The sequence below is a fragment of the Carcharodon carcharias genome, chromosome 20 (genome assembly GCF_017639515.1).
Source record: "Carcharodon carcharias isolate sCarCar2 chromosome 20, sCarCar2.pri, whole genome shotgun sequence".
In the NCBI taxonomy this organism is placed as follows: Eukaryota; Metazoa; Chordata; class Chondrichthyes; order Lamniformes; family Lamnidae; genus Carcharodon; species Carcharodon carcharias.
The window spans coordinates 99,036,198-99,050,835 of record NC_054486.1 but is presented as its reverse complement, the minus strand read 5'-3'; positions in this window follow the sequence as shown (position 1 = coordinate 99,050,835).

Here is a 14,638-nt window from a genome sequence, read left to right as displayed (position 1 = left end):
ACCCCCCTAACTCACATCAGACCGTGCTGCCTTACCCCCTAACTCACATCAGACCGTGCTGCCTTACCCCCTAACTCACATCAGACCGTGCTGCCTTACCCCCTAACTCACATCAGACCGTGCTGCCTTACCCCCTAACTCACATCAGACCGTGCTGCCTTACCCCCCTAACTCACATCAGACCGTGCTGCCTTACCCCCCTAACTCACATCAGACCGTGCTGCCTTACCCCCTAACTCACATCAGACCGTGCTGCCTTACCCCCCTAACTCACATCAGACCGTGCTGCCTTACCCCCCTAACTCACATCAGACCGTGCTGCCTTACCCCCTAACTCACATCAGACCGTGCTGCCTTACCCCCTAACTCACATCAGACCGTGCTGCCTTACCCCCCTAACTCACATCAGACCGTGCTGCCTTACCCCCTAACTCACATCAGACCGTGCTGCCTTACCCCCTAACTCACATCAGACCGTGCTGCCTTACCCCCCTAACTCACATCAGACCGTGCTGCCTTACCCCCTAACTCACATCAGACCGTGCTGCCTTACCCCCTAACTCACATCAGACCGTGCTGCCTTACCCCCTAACTCACATCAGACCGTGCTGCCTTACCCCCTAACTCACATCAGACCGTGCTGCCTTACCCCCTAACTCACATCAGACCGTGCTGCCTTACCCCCCTAACTCACATCAGACCGTGCTGCCTTACCCCCCTAACTCACATCAGACCGTGCTGCCTTACCCCCCTAACTCACATCAGACCGTGCTGCCTTACCCCCTAACTCACATCAGACCGTGCTGCCTTACCCCCCTAACTCACATCAGACCGTGCTGCCTTACCCCCTAACTCACATCAGACCGTGCTGCCTTACCCCCTAACTCACATCAGACCGTGCTGCCTTACCCCCTAACTCACATCAGACCGTGCTGCCTTACCCCCCTAACTCACATCAGACCGTGCTGCCTTACCCCCCTAACTCACATCAGACCGTGCTGCCTTACCCCCTAACTCACATCAGACCGTGCTGCCTTACCCCCCTAACTCACATCAGACCGTGCTGCCTTACCCCCTAACTCACATCAGACCGTGCTGCCTTACCCCCCTAACTCACATCAGACCGTGCTGCCTTACCCCCCTAACTCACATCAGACCGTGCTGCCTTACCCCCTAACTCACATCAGACCGTGCTGCCTTACCCCCCTAACTCACATCAGACCGTGCTGCCTTACCCCCCTAACTCACATCAGACCGTGCTGCCTTACCCCCTAACTCACATCAGACCGTGCTGCCTTACCCCCCTAACTCACATCAGACCGTGCTGCCTTACCCCCTAACTCACATCAGACCGTGCTGCCTTACCCCCCTAACTCACATCAGACCGTGCTGCCTTACCCCCTAACTCACATCAGACCGTGCTGCCTTACCCCCTAACTCACATCAGACCGTGCTGCCTTACCCCCTAACTCACATCAGACCGTGCTGCCTTACCCCCCTAACTCACATCAGACCGTGCTGCCTTACCCCCTAACTCACATCAGACCGTGCTGCCTTACCCCCCTAACTCACATCAGACCGTGCTGCCTTACCCCCCTAACTCACATCAGACCGTGCTGCCTTACCCCCCTAACTCACATCAGACCGTGCTGCCTTACCCCCCTAACTCACATCAGACCGTGCTGCCTTACCCCCCTAACTCACATCAGACCGTGCTGCCTTACCCCCCTAACTCACATCAGACCGTGCTGCCTTACCCCCCTAACTCACATCAGACCGTGCTGCCTTACCCCCTAACTCACATCAGACCGTGCTGCCTTACCCCCTAACTCACATCAGACCGTGCTGCCTTACCCCCCTAACTCACATCAGACCGTGCTGCCTTACCCCCTAACTCACATCAGACCGTGCTGCCTTACCCCCCTAACTCACATCAGACCGTGCTGCCTTACCCCCCTAACTCACATCAGACCGTGCTGCCTTACCCCCCTAACTCACATCAGACCGTGCTGCCTTACCCCCTAACTCACATCAGACCGTGCTGCCTTACCCCCCTAACTCACATCAGACCGTGCTGCCTTACCCCCTAACTCACATCAGACCGTGCTGCCTTACCCCCCTAACTCACATCAGACCGTGCTGCCTTACCCCCCTAACTCACATCAGACCGTGCTGCCTTACCCCCCTAACTCACATCAGACCGTGCTGCCTTACCCCCCTAACTCACATCAGACCGTGCTGCCTTACCCCCCTAACTCACATCAGACCGTGCTGCCTTACCCCCTAACTCACATCAGACCGTGCTGCCTTACCCCCCTAACTCACATCAGACCGTGCTGCCTTACCCCCCTAACTCACATCAGACCGTGCTGCCTTACCCCCTAACTCACATCAGACCGTGCTGCCTTACCCCCTAACTCACATCAGACCGTGCTGCCTTACCCCCCTAACTCACATCAGACCGTGCTGCCTTACCCCCTAACTCACATCAGACCGTGCTGCCTTACCCCCTAACTCACATCAGACCGTGCTGCCTTACCCCCTAACTCACATCAGACCGTGCTGCCTTACCCCCCTAACTCACATCAGACCGTGCTGCCTTACCCCCTAACTCACATCAGACCGTGCTGCCTTACCCCCTAACTCACATCAGACCGTGCTGCCTTACCCCCCTAACTCACATCAGACCGTGCTGCCTTACCCCCCTAACTCACATCAGACCGTGCTGCCTTACCCCCCTAACTCACATCAGACCGTGCTGCCTTACCCCCTAACTCACATCAGACCGTGCTGCCTTACCCCCCTAACTCACATCAGACCGTGCTGCCTTACCCCCTAACTCACATCAGACCGTGCTGCCTTACCCCCTAACTCACATCAGACCGTGCTGCCTTACCCCCCTAACTCACATCAGACCGTGCTGCCTTACCCCCTAACTCACATCAGACCGTGCTGCCTTACCCCCCTAACTCACATCAGACCGTGCTGCCTTACCCCCTAACTCACATCAGACCGTGCTGCCTTACCCCCTAACTCACATCAGACCGTGCTGCCTTACCCCCTAACTCACATCAGACCGTGCTGCCTTACCCCCTAACTCACATCAGACCGTGCTGCCTTACCCCCTAACTCACATCAGACCGTGCTGCCTTACCCCCTAACTCACATCAGACCGTGCTGCCTTACCCCCTAACTCACATCAGACCGTGCTGCCTTACCCCCTAACTCACATCAGACCGTGCTGCCTTACCCCCCTAACTCACATCAGACCGTGCTGCCTTACCCCCTAACTCACATCAGACCGTGCTGCCTTACCCCCCTAACTCACATCAGACCGTGCTGCCTTACCCCCCTAACTCACATCAGACCGTGCTGCCTTACCCCCTAACTCACATCAGACCGTGCTGCCTTACCCCCTAACTCACATCAGACCGTGCTGCCTTACCCCCTAACTCACATCAGACCGTGCTGCCTTACCCCCTAACTCACATCAGACCGTGCTGCCTTACCCCCCTAACTCACATCAGACCGTGCTGCCTTACCCCCCTAACTCACATCAGACCGTGCTGCCTTACCCCCTAACTCACATCAGACCGTGCTGCCTTACCCCCCTAACTCACATCAGACCGTGCTGCCTTACCCCCTAACTCACATCAGACCGTGCTGCCTTACCCCCTAACTCACATCAGACCGTGCTGCCTTACCCCCCTAACTCACATCAGACCGTGCTGCCTTACCCCCTAACTCACATCAGACCGTGCTGCCTTACCCCCTAACTCACATCAGACCGTGCTGCCTTACCCCCTAACTCACATCAGACCGTGCTGCCTTACCCCCTAACTCACATCAGACCGTGCTGCCTTACCCCCCTAACTCACATCAGACCGTGCTGCCTTACCCCCTAACTCACATCAGACCGTGCTGCCTTACCCCCCTAACTCACATCAGACCGTGCTGCCTTACCCCCCTAACTCACATCAGACCGTGCTGCCTTACCCCCCTAACTCACATCAGACCGTGCTGCCTTACCCCCCTAACTCACATCAGACCGTGCTGCCTTACCCCCCTAACTCACATCAGACCGTGCTGCCTTACCCCCCTAACTCACATCAGACCGTGCTGCCTTACCCCCTAACTCACATCAGACCGTGCTGCCTTACCCCCCTAACTCACATCAGACCGTGCTGCCTTACCCCCTAACTCACATCAGACCGTGCTGCCTTACCCCCTAACTCACATCAGACCGTGCTGCCTTACCCCCTAACTCACATCAGACCGTGCTGCCTTACCCCCCTAACTCACATCAGACCGTGCTGCCTTACCCCCCTAACTCACATCAGACCGTGCTGCCTTACCCCCCTAACTCACATCAGACCGTGCTGCCTTACCCCCTAACTCACATCAGACCGTGCTGCCTTACCCCCTAACTCACATCAGACCGTGCTGCCTTACCCCCCTAACTCACATCAGACCGTGCTGCCTTACCCCCCTAACTCACATCAGACCGTGCTGCCTTACCCCCCTAACTCACATCAGACCGTGCTGCCTTACCCCCCTAACTCACATCAGACCGTGCTGCCTTACCCCCTAACTCACATCAGACCGTGCTGCCTTACCCCCTAACTCACATCAGACCGTGCTGCCTTACCCCCTAACTCACATCAGACCGTGCTGCCTTACCCCCTAACTCACATCAGACCGTGCTGCCTTACCCCCTAACTCACATCAGACCGTGCTGCCTTACCCCCTAACTCACATCAGACCGTGCTGCCTTACCCCCTAACTCACATCAGACCGTGCTGCCTTACCCCCCTAACTCACATCAGACCGTGCTGCCTTACCCCCTAACTCACATCAGACCGTGCTGCCTTACCCCCTAACTCACATCAGACCGTGCTGCCTTACCCCCTAACTCACATCAGACCGTGCTGCCTTACCCCCTAACTCACATCAGACCGTGCTGCCTTACCCCCTAACTCACATCAGACCGTGCTGCCTTACCCCCTAACTCACATCAGACCGTGCTGCCTTACCCCCCTAACTCACATCAGACCGTGCTGCCTTACCCCCCTAACTCACATCAGACCGTGCTGCCTTACCCCCTAACTCACATCAGACCGTGCTGCCTTACCCCCCTAACTCACATCAGACCGTGCTGCCTTACCCCCTAACTCACATCAGACCGTGCTGCCTTACCCCCCTAACTCACATCAGACCGTGCTGCCTTACCCCCCTAACTCACATCAGACCGTGCTGCCTTACCCCCTAACTCACATCAGACCGTGCTGCCTTACCCCCTAACTCACATCAGACCGTGCTGCCTTACCCCCCTAACTCACATCAGACCGTGCTGCCTTACCCCCTAACTCACATCAGACCGTGCTGCCTTACCCCCTAACTCACATCAGACCGTGCTGCCTTACCCCCTAACTCACATCAGACCGTGCTGCCTTACCCCCCTAACTCACATCAGACCGTGCTGCCTTACCCCCTAACTCACATCAGACCGTGCTGCCTTACCCCCCTAACTCACATCAGACCGTGCTGCCTTACCCCCTAACTCACATCAGACCGTGCTGCCTTACCCCCCTAACTCACATCAGACCGTGCTGCCTTACCCCCCTAACTCACATCAGACCGTGCTGCCTTACCCCCCTAACTCACATCAGACCGTGCTGCCTTACCCCCTAACTCACATCAGACCGTGCTGCCTTACCCCCCTAACTCACATCAGACCGTGCTGCCTTACCCCCCTAACTCACATCAGACCGTGCTGCCTTACCCCCTAACTCACATCAGACCGTGCTGCCTTACCCCCCTAACTCACATCAGACCGTGCTGCCTTACCCCCCTAACTCACATCAGACCGTGCTGCCTTACCCCCCTAACTCACATCAGACCGTGCTGCCTTACCCCCTAACTCACATCAGACCGTGCTGCCTTACCCCCCTAACTCACATCAGACCGTGCTGCCTTACCCCCTAACTCACATCAGACCGTGCTGCCTTACCCCCTAACTCACATCAGACCGTGCTGCCTTACCCCCTAACTCACATCAGACCGTGCTGCCTTACCCCCTAACTCACATCAGACCGTGCTGCCTTACCCCCCTAACTCACATCAGACCGTGCTGCCTTACCCCCCTAACTCACATCAGACCGTGCTGCCTTACCCCCCTAACTCACATCAGACCGTGCTGCCTTACCCCCTAACTCACATCAGACCGTGCTGCCTTACCCCCCTAACTCACATCAGACCGTGCTGCCTTACCCCCTAACTCACATCAGACCGTGCTGCCTTACCCCCTAACTCACATCAGACCGTGCTGCCTTACCCCCTAACTCACATCAGACCGTGCTGCCTTACCCCCCTAACTCACATCAGACCGTGCTGCCTTACCCCCCTAACTCACATCAGACCGTGCTGCCTTACCCCCTAACTCACATCAGACCGTGCTGCCTTACCCCCTAACTCACATCAGACCGTGCTGCCTTACCCCCTAACTCACATCAGACCGTGCTGCCTTACCCCCCTAACTCACATCAGACCGTGCTGCCTTCACCTCCTAACTCACATCAGACCGTGCTGCCTTACCCCCCTAACTCACATCAGACCGTGCTGCCTTACGCCCCCACTAACTCACATCAGACCGTGCTGCCTTATCCCCGTAACTCACGTCAGACTGTGCTGCCTTACCCCCTAACACACATCAGACCGTGCTGCCTTAACCCCCTAACTCACATCAGACGGTGCTGCCTTACCCCCCTAGCTCACAGCAAACCGAGCTACCTTACCTCGCTAACTCACATCAGACCGTGCTGCCTTCACCCCCTAACTCACATCAGACCGTGCTGCCTTCACCCCCTAACTCACATCAGACCGTGCTGCCTTACCCCCTAACTCACATCAGACCGTGCTGCCTTACCCCCTAACTCACATCAGACCGTGCTGCCTTACCCCCCTAACTCACATCAGACCGTGCTGCCTTACCCCCCTAACTCACATCAGACCGTGCTGCCTTACCCCCTAACTCACATCAGACCGTGCTGCCTTACCCCCCTAACTCACATCAGACCGTGCTGCCTTACCCCCTAACTCACATCAGACCGTGCTGCCTTACCCCCCTAACTCACATCAGACCGTGCTGCCTTACCCCCTAACTCACATCAGACCGTGCTGCCTTACCCCCCTAACTCACATCAGACCGTGCTGCCTTACCCCCTAACTCACATCAGACCGTGCTGCCTTACCCCCTAACTCACATCAGACCGTGCTGCCTTACCCCCTAACTCACATCAGACCGTGCTGCCTTACCCCCTAACTCACATCAGACCGTGCTGCCTTACCCCCTAACTCACATCAGACCGTGCTGCCTTACCCCCTAACTCACATCAGACCGTGCTGCCTTACCCCCTAACTCACATCAGACCGTGCTGCCTTACCCCCTAACTCACATCAGACCGTGCTGCCTTACCCCCTAACTCACATCAGACCGTGCTGCCTTACCCCCTAACTCACATCAGACCGTGCTGCCTTACCCCCTAACTCACATCAGACCGTGCTGCCTTACCCCCCTAACTCACATCAGACCGTGCTGCCTTACCCCCTAACTCACATCAGACCGTGCTGCCTTACCCCCCTAACTCACATCAGACCGTGCTGCCTTACCCCCTAACTCACATCAGACCGTGCTGCCTTACCCCCTAACTCACATCAGACCGTGCTGCCTTACCCCCCTAACTCACATCAGACCGTGCTGCCTTACCCCCTAACTCACATCAGACCGTGCTGCCTTACCCCCTAACTCACATCAGACCGTGCTGCCTTACCCCCTAACTCACATCAGACCGTGCTGCCTTACCCCCCTAACTCACATCAGACCGTGCTGCCTTACCCCCTAACTCACATCAGACCGTGCTGCCTTACCCCCCTAACTCACATCAGACCGTGCTGCCTTACCCCCTAACTCACATCAGACCGTGCTGCCTTACCCCCCTAACTCACATCAGACCGTGCTGCCTTACCCCCCTAACTCACATCAGACCGTGCTGCCTTACCCCCCTAACTCACATCAGACCGTGCTGCCTTACCCCCCTAACTCACATCAGACCGTGCTGCCTTACCCCCCTAACTCACATCAGACCGTGCTGCCTTACCCCCCTAACTCACATCAGACCGTGCTGCCTTACCCCCTAACTCACATCAGACCGTGCTGCCTTACCCCCTAACTCACATCAGACCGTGCTGCCTTACCCCCTAACTCACATCAGACCGTGCTGCCTTACCCCCCTAACTCACATCAGACCGTGCTGCCTTACCCCCCTAACTCACATCAGACCGTGCTGCCTTACCCCCCTAACTCACATCAGACCGTGCTGCCTTACACCCTAACTCACATCAGACCGTGCTGCCTTACCCCCTAACTCACATCAGACCGTGCTGCCTTACCCCCCTAACTCACATCAGACCGTGCTGCCTTACCCCCTAACTCACATCAGACCGTGCTGCCTTACCCCCTAACTCACATCAGACCGTGCTGCCTTACCCCCTAACTCACATCAGACCGTGCTGCCTTACCCCCTAACTCACATCAGACCGTGCTGCCTTACCCCCCTAACTCACATCAGACCGTGCTGCCTTACCCCCCTAACTCACATCAGACCGTGCTGCCTTACCCCCCTAACTCACATCAGACCGTGCTGCCTTACCCCCCTAACTCACATCAGACCATGCTGCCTTACCCCCTAACTCACATCAGACCGTCCTGCCTCACCCCTCTAACTCACATCAGACCATGCTGCCTTAACCCCCTAACTCACATCAGACAGTGCTGACTTACCCCCACTAACTCACATCACACCGTGCTGCCTTATCACACCCCTAACTCACATCAGACTGTGCTGCCTTACCCCCCTAACTCACATCAGACCGTGCTGCCTTACACCCCTAACTCACATCAGACCGTGCTGCCTTACCCCCCTAGCTCACATCAGACCGTGCTGCCTTACCCCCTAACTCACATCAGACCGTGCTGCCTTACCCCCCTAACTCACATCAGACCGTGCTGCCTTACCCCCCTAACTCACATCAGACCGTGCTGCCTTACCCCCTAACTCACATCAGACCGTGCTGCCTTACCCCCCTAACTCACATCAGACCGTGCTGCCTTACCCCCTAACTCACATCAGACCGTGCTGCCTTACCCCCCTAACTCACATCAGACCGTGCTGCCTTACCCCCTAACTCACATCAGACCGTGCTGCCTTACCCCCTAACTCACATCAGACCGTGCTGCCTTACCCCCTAACTCACATCAGACCGTGCTGCCTTACCCCCCTAACTCACATCAGACCGTGCTGCCTTACCCCCTAACTCACATCAGACCGTGCTGCCTTACCCCCTAACTCACATCAGACCGTGCTGCCTTACCCCCCTAACTCACATCAGACCGTGCTGCCTTACCCCCTAACTCACATCAGACCGTGCTGCCTTACCCCCTAACTCACATCAGACCGTGCTGCCTTACCCCCTAACTCACATCAGACCGTGCTGCCTTACCCCCCTAACTCACATCAGACCGTGCTGCCTTACCCCCTAACTCACATCAGACCGTGCTGCCTTACCCCCTAACTCACATCAGACCGTGCTGCCTTACCCCCTAACTCACATCAGACCGTGCTGCCTTACCCCCCTAACTCACATCAGACCGTGCTGCCTTACCCCCTAACTCACATCAGACCGTGCTGCCTTACCCCCCTAACTCACATCAGACCGTGCTGCCTTACCCCCTAACTCACATCAGACCGTGCTGCCTTACCCCCCTAACTCACATCAGACCGTGCTGCCTTACCCCCTAACTCACATCAGACCGTGCTGCCTTACCCCCCTAACTCACATCAGACCGTGCTGCCTTACCCCCTAACTCACATCAGACCGTGCTGCCTTACCCCCCTAACTCACATCAGACCGTGCTGCCTTACCCCCCTAACTCACATCAGACCGTGCTGCCTTACCCCCCTAACTCACATCAGACCGTGCTGCCTTACCCCCCTAACTCACATCAGACCGTGCTGCCTTACCCCCCTAACTCACATCAGACCGTGCTGCCTTACCCCCCTAACTCACATCAGACCGTGCTGCCTTACCCCCTAACTCACATCAGACCGTGCTGCCTTACCCCCTAACTCACATCAGACCGTGCTGCCTTACCCCCTAACTCACATCAGACCGTGCTGCCTTACCCCCCTAACTCACATCAGACCGTGCTGCCTTACCCCCTAACTCACATCAGACCGTGCTGCCTTACCCCCCTAACTCACATCAGACCGTGCTGCCTTACCCCCCTAACTCACATCAGACCGTGCTGCCTTACCCCCTAACTCACATCAGACCGTGCTGCCTTACCCCCTAACTCACATCAGACCGTGCTGCCTTACCCCCTAACTCACATCAGACCGTGCTGCCTTACCCCCTAACTCACATCAGACCGTGCTGCCTTACCCCCTAACTCACATCAGACCGTGCTGCCTTACCCCCCTAACTCACATCAGACCGTGCTGCCTTACCCCCCTAACTCACATCAGACCGTGCTGCCTTACCCCCTAACTCACATCAGACCGTGCTGCCTTACCCCCTAACTCACATCAGACCGTGCTGCCTTACCCCCCTAACTCACATCAGACCGTGCTGCCTTACCCCCCTAACTCACATCAGACCGTGCTGCCTTACCCCCTAACTCACATCAGACCGTGCTGCCTTACCCCCTAACTCACATCAGACCGTGCTGCCTTACCCCCTAACTCACATCAGACCGTGCTGCCTTACCCCCCTAACTCACATCAGACCGTGCTGCCTTACCCCCTAACTCACATCAGACCGTGCTGCCTTACCCCCCTAACTCACATCAGACCGTGCTGCCTTACCCCCCTAACTCACATCAGACCGTGCTGCCTTACCCCCTAACTCACATCAGACCGTGCTGCCTTACCCCCCTAACTCACATCAGACCGTGCTGCCTTACCCCCTAACTCACATCAGACCGTGCTGCCTTACCCCCTAACTCACATCAGACCGTGCTGCCTTACCCCCCTAACTCACATCAGACCGTGCTGCCTTACCCCCTAACTCACATCAGACCGTGCTGCCTTACCCCCCTAACTCACATCAGACCGTGCTGCCTTACCCCCCTAACTCACATCAGACCGTGCTGCCTTACCCCCTAACTCACATCAGACCGTGCTGCCTTACCCCCCTAACTCACATCAGACCGTGCTGCCTTACCCCCCTAACTCACATCAGACCGTGCTGCCTTACCCCCTAACTCACATCAGACCGTGCTGCCTTACCCCCTAACTCACATCAGACCGTGCTGCCTTACCCCCCTAACTCACATCAGACCGTGCTGCCTTACCCCCTAACTCACATCAGACCGTGCTGCCTTACCCCCTAACTCACATCAGACCGTGCTGCCTTACCCCCTAACTCACATCAGACCGTGCTGCCTTACCCCCCTAACTCACATCAGACCGTGCTGCCTTACCCCCTAACTCACATCAGACCGTGCTGCCTTACCCCCTAACTCACATCAGACCGTGCTGCCTTACCCCCTAACTCACATCAGACCGTGCTGCCTTACCCCCTAACTCACATCAGACCGTGCTGCCTTACCCCCCTAACTCACATCAGACCGTGCTGCCTTACCCCCTAACTCACATCAGACCGTGCTGCCTTACCCCCCTAACTCACATCAGACCGTGCTGCCTTACCCCCCTAACTCACATCAGACCGTGCTGCCTTACCCCCTAACTCACATCAGACCGTGCTGCCTTACCCCCTAACTCACATCAGACCGTGCTGCCTTACCCCCTAACTCACATCAGACCGTGCTGCCTTACCCCCCTAACTCACATCAGACCGTGCTGCCTTACCCCCTAACTCACATCAGACCGTGCTGCCTTACCCCCCTAACTCACATCAGACCGTGCTGCCTTACCCCCTAACTCACATCAGACCGTGCTGCCTTACCCCCCTAACTCACATCAGACCGTGCTGCCTTACCCCCTAACTCACATCAGACCGTGCTGCCTTACCCCCTAACTCACATCAGACCGTGCTGCCTTACCCCCCTAACTCACATCAGACCGTGCTGCCTTACCCCCTAACTCACATCAGACCGTGCTGCCTTACCCCCCTAACTCACATCAGACCGTGCTGCCTTACCCCCTAACTCACATCAGACCGTGCTGCCTTACCCCCTAACTCACATCAGACCGTGCTGCCTTACCCCCTAACTCACATCAGACCGTGCTGCCTTACCCCCCTAACTCACATCAGACCGTGCTGCCTTACCCCCTAACTCACATCAGACCGTGCTGCCTTACCCCCTAACTCACATCAGACCGTGCTGCCTTACCCCCCTAACTCACATCAGACCGTGCTGCCTTACCCCCCTAACTCACATCAGACCGTGCTGCCTTACCCCCCTAACTCACATCAGACCGTGCTGCCTTACCCCCTAACTCACATCAGACCGTGCTGCCTTACCCCCTAACTCACATCAGACCGTGCTGCCTTACCCCCCTAACTCACATCAGACCGTGCTGCCTTACCCCCTAACTCACATCAGACCGTGCTGCCTTACCCCCCTAACTCACATCAGACCGTGCTGCCTTACCCCCTAACTCACATCAGACCGTGCTGCCTTACCCCCCTAACTCACATCAGACCGTGCTGCCTTACCCCCCTAACTCACATCAGACCGTGCTGCCTTACCCCCTAACTCACATCAGACCGTGCTGCCTTACCCCCTAACTCACATCAGACCGTGCTGCCTTACCCCCCTAACTCACATCAGACCGTGCTGCCTTACCCCCCTAACTCACATCAGACCGTGCTGCCTTACCCCCCTAACTCACATCAGACCGTGCTGCCTTACCCCCTAACTCACATCAGACCGTGCTGCCTTACCCCCCTAACTCACATCAGACCGTGCTGCCTTACCCCCTAACTCACATCAGACCGTGCTGCCTTACCCCCTAACTCACATCAGACCGTGCTGCCTTACCCCCCTAACTCACATCAGACCGTGCTGCCTTACCCCCCTAACTCACATCAGACCGTGCTGCCTTACCCCCCTAACTCACATCAGACCGTGCTGCCTTACCCCCTAACTCACATCAGACCGTGCTGCCTTACCCCCTAACTCACATCAGACCGTGCTGCCTTACCCCCTAACTCACATCAGACCGTGCTGCCTTACCCCCCTAACTCACATCAGACCGTGCTGCCTTACCCCCCTAACTCACATCAGACCGTGCTGCCTTACCCCCTAACTCACATCAGACCGTGCTGCCTTACCCCCCTAACTCACATCAGACCGTGCTGCCTTACCCCCTAACTCACATCAGACCGTGCTGCCTTACCCCCTAACTCACATCAGACCGTGCTGCCTTACCCCCCTAACTCACATCAGACCGTGCTGCCTTACCCCCTAACTCACATCAGACCGTGCTGCCTTACCCCCCTAACTCACATCAGACCGTGCTGCCTTACCCCCTAACTCACATCAGACCGTGCTGCCTTACCCCCCTAACTCACATCAGACCGTGCTGCCTTACCCCCCTAACTCACATCAGACCGTGCTGCCTTACCCCCTAACTCACATCAGACCGTGCTGCCTTACCCCCCTAACTCACATCAGACCGTGCTGCCTTACCCCCTAACTCACATCAGACCGTGCTGCCTTACCCCCCTAACTCACATCAGACCGTGCTGCCTTACCCCCCTAACTCACATCAGACCGTGCTGCCTTACCCCCCTAACTCACATCAGACCGTGCTGCCTTACCCCCTAACTCACATCAGACCGTGCTGCCTTACCCCCTAACTCACATCAGACCGTGCTGCCTTACCCCCTAACTCACATCAGACCGTGCTGCCTTACCCCCTAACTCACATCAGACCGTGCTGCCTTACCCCCCTAACTCACATCAGACCGTGCTGCCTTACCCCCCTAACTCACATCAGACCGTGCTGCCTTACCCCCCTAACTCACATCAGACCGTGCTGCCTTACCCCCCTAACTCACATCAGACCGTGCTGCCTTACCCCCCTAACTCACATCAGACCGTGCTGCCTTACCCCCTAACTCACATCAGACCGTGCTGCCTTACCCCCTAACTCACATCAGACCGTGCTGCCTTACCCCCCTAACTCACATCAGACCGTGCTGCCTTACCCCCCTAACTCACATCAGACCGTGCTGCCTTACCCCCCTAACTCACATCAGACCGTGCTGCCTTACCCCCCTAACTCACATCAGACCGTGCTGCCTTACCCCCCTAACTCACATCAGACCGTGCTGCCTTACCCCCCTAACTCACATCAGACCGTGCTGCCTTACCCCCCTAACTCACATCAGACCGTGCTGCCTTACCCCCCTAACTCACATCAGACCGTGCTGCCTTACCCCCTAACTCACATCAGACCGTGCTGCCTTACCCCCCTAACTCACATCAGACCGTGCTGCCTTACCCCCTAACTCACATCAGACCGTGCTGCCTTACCCCCCTAACTCACATCAGACCGTGCTGCCTTACCCCCTAACTCACATCAGACCGTGCTGCCTTACCCCCCTAACT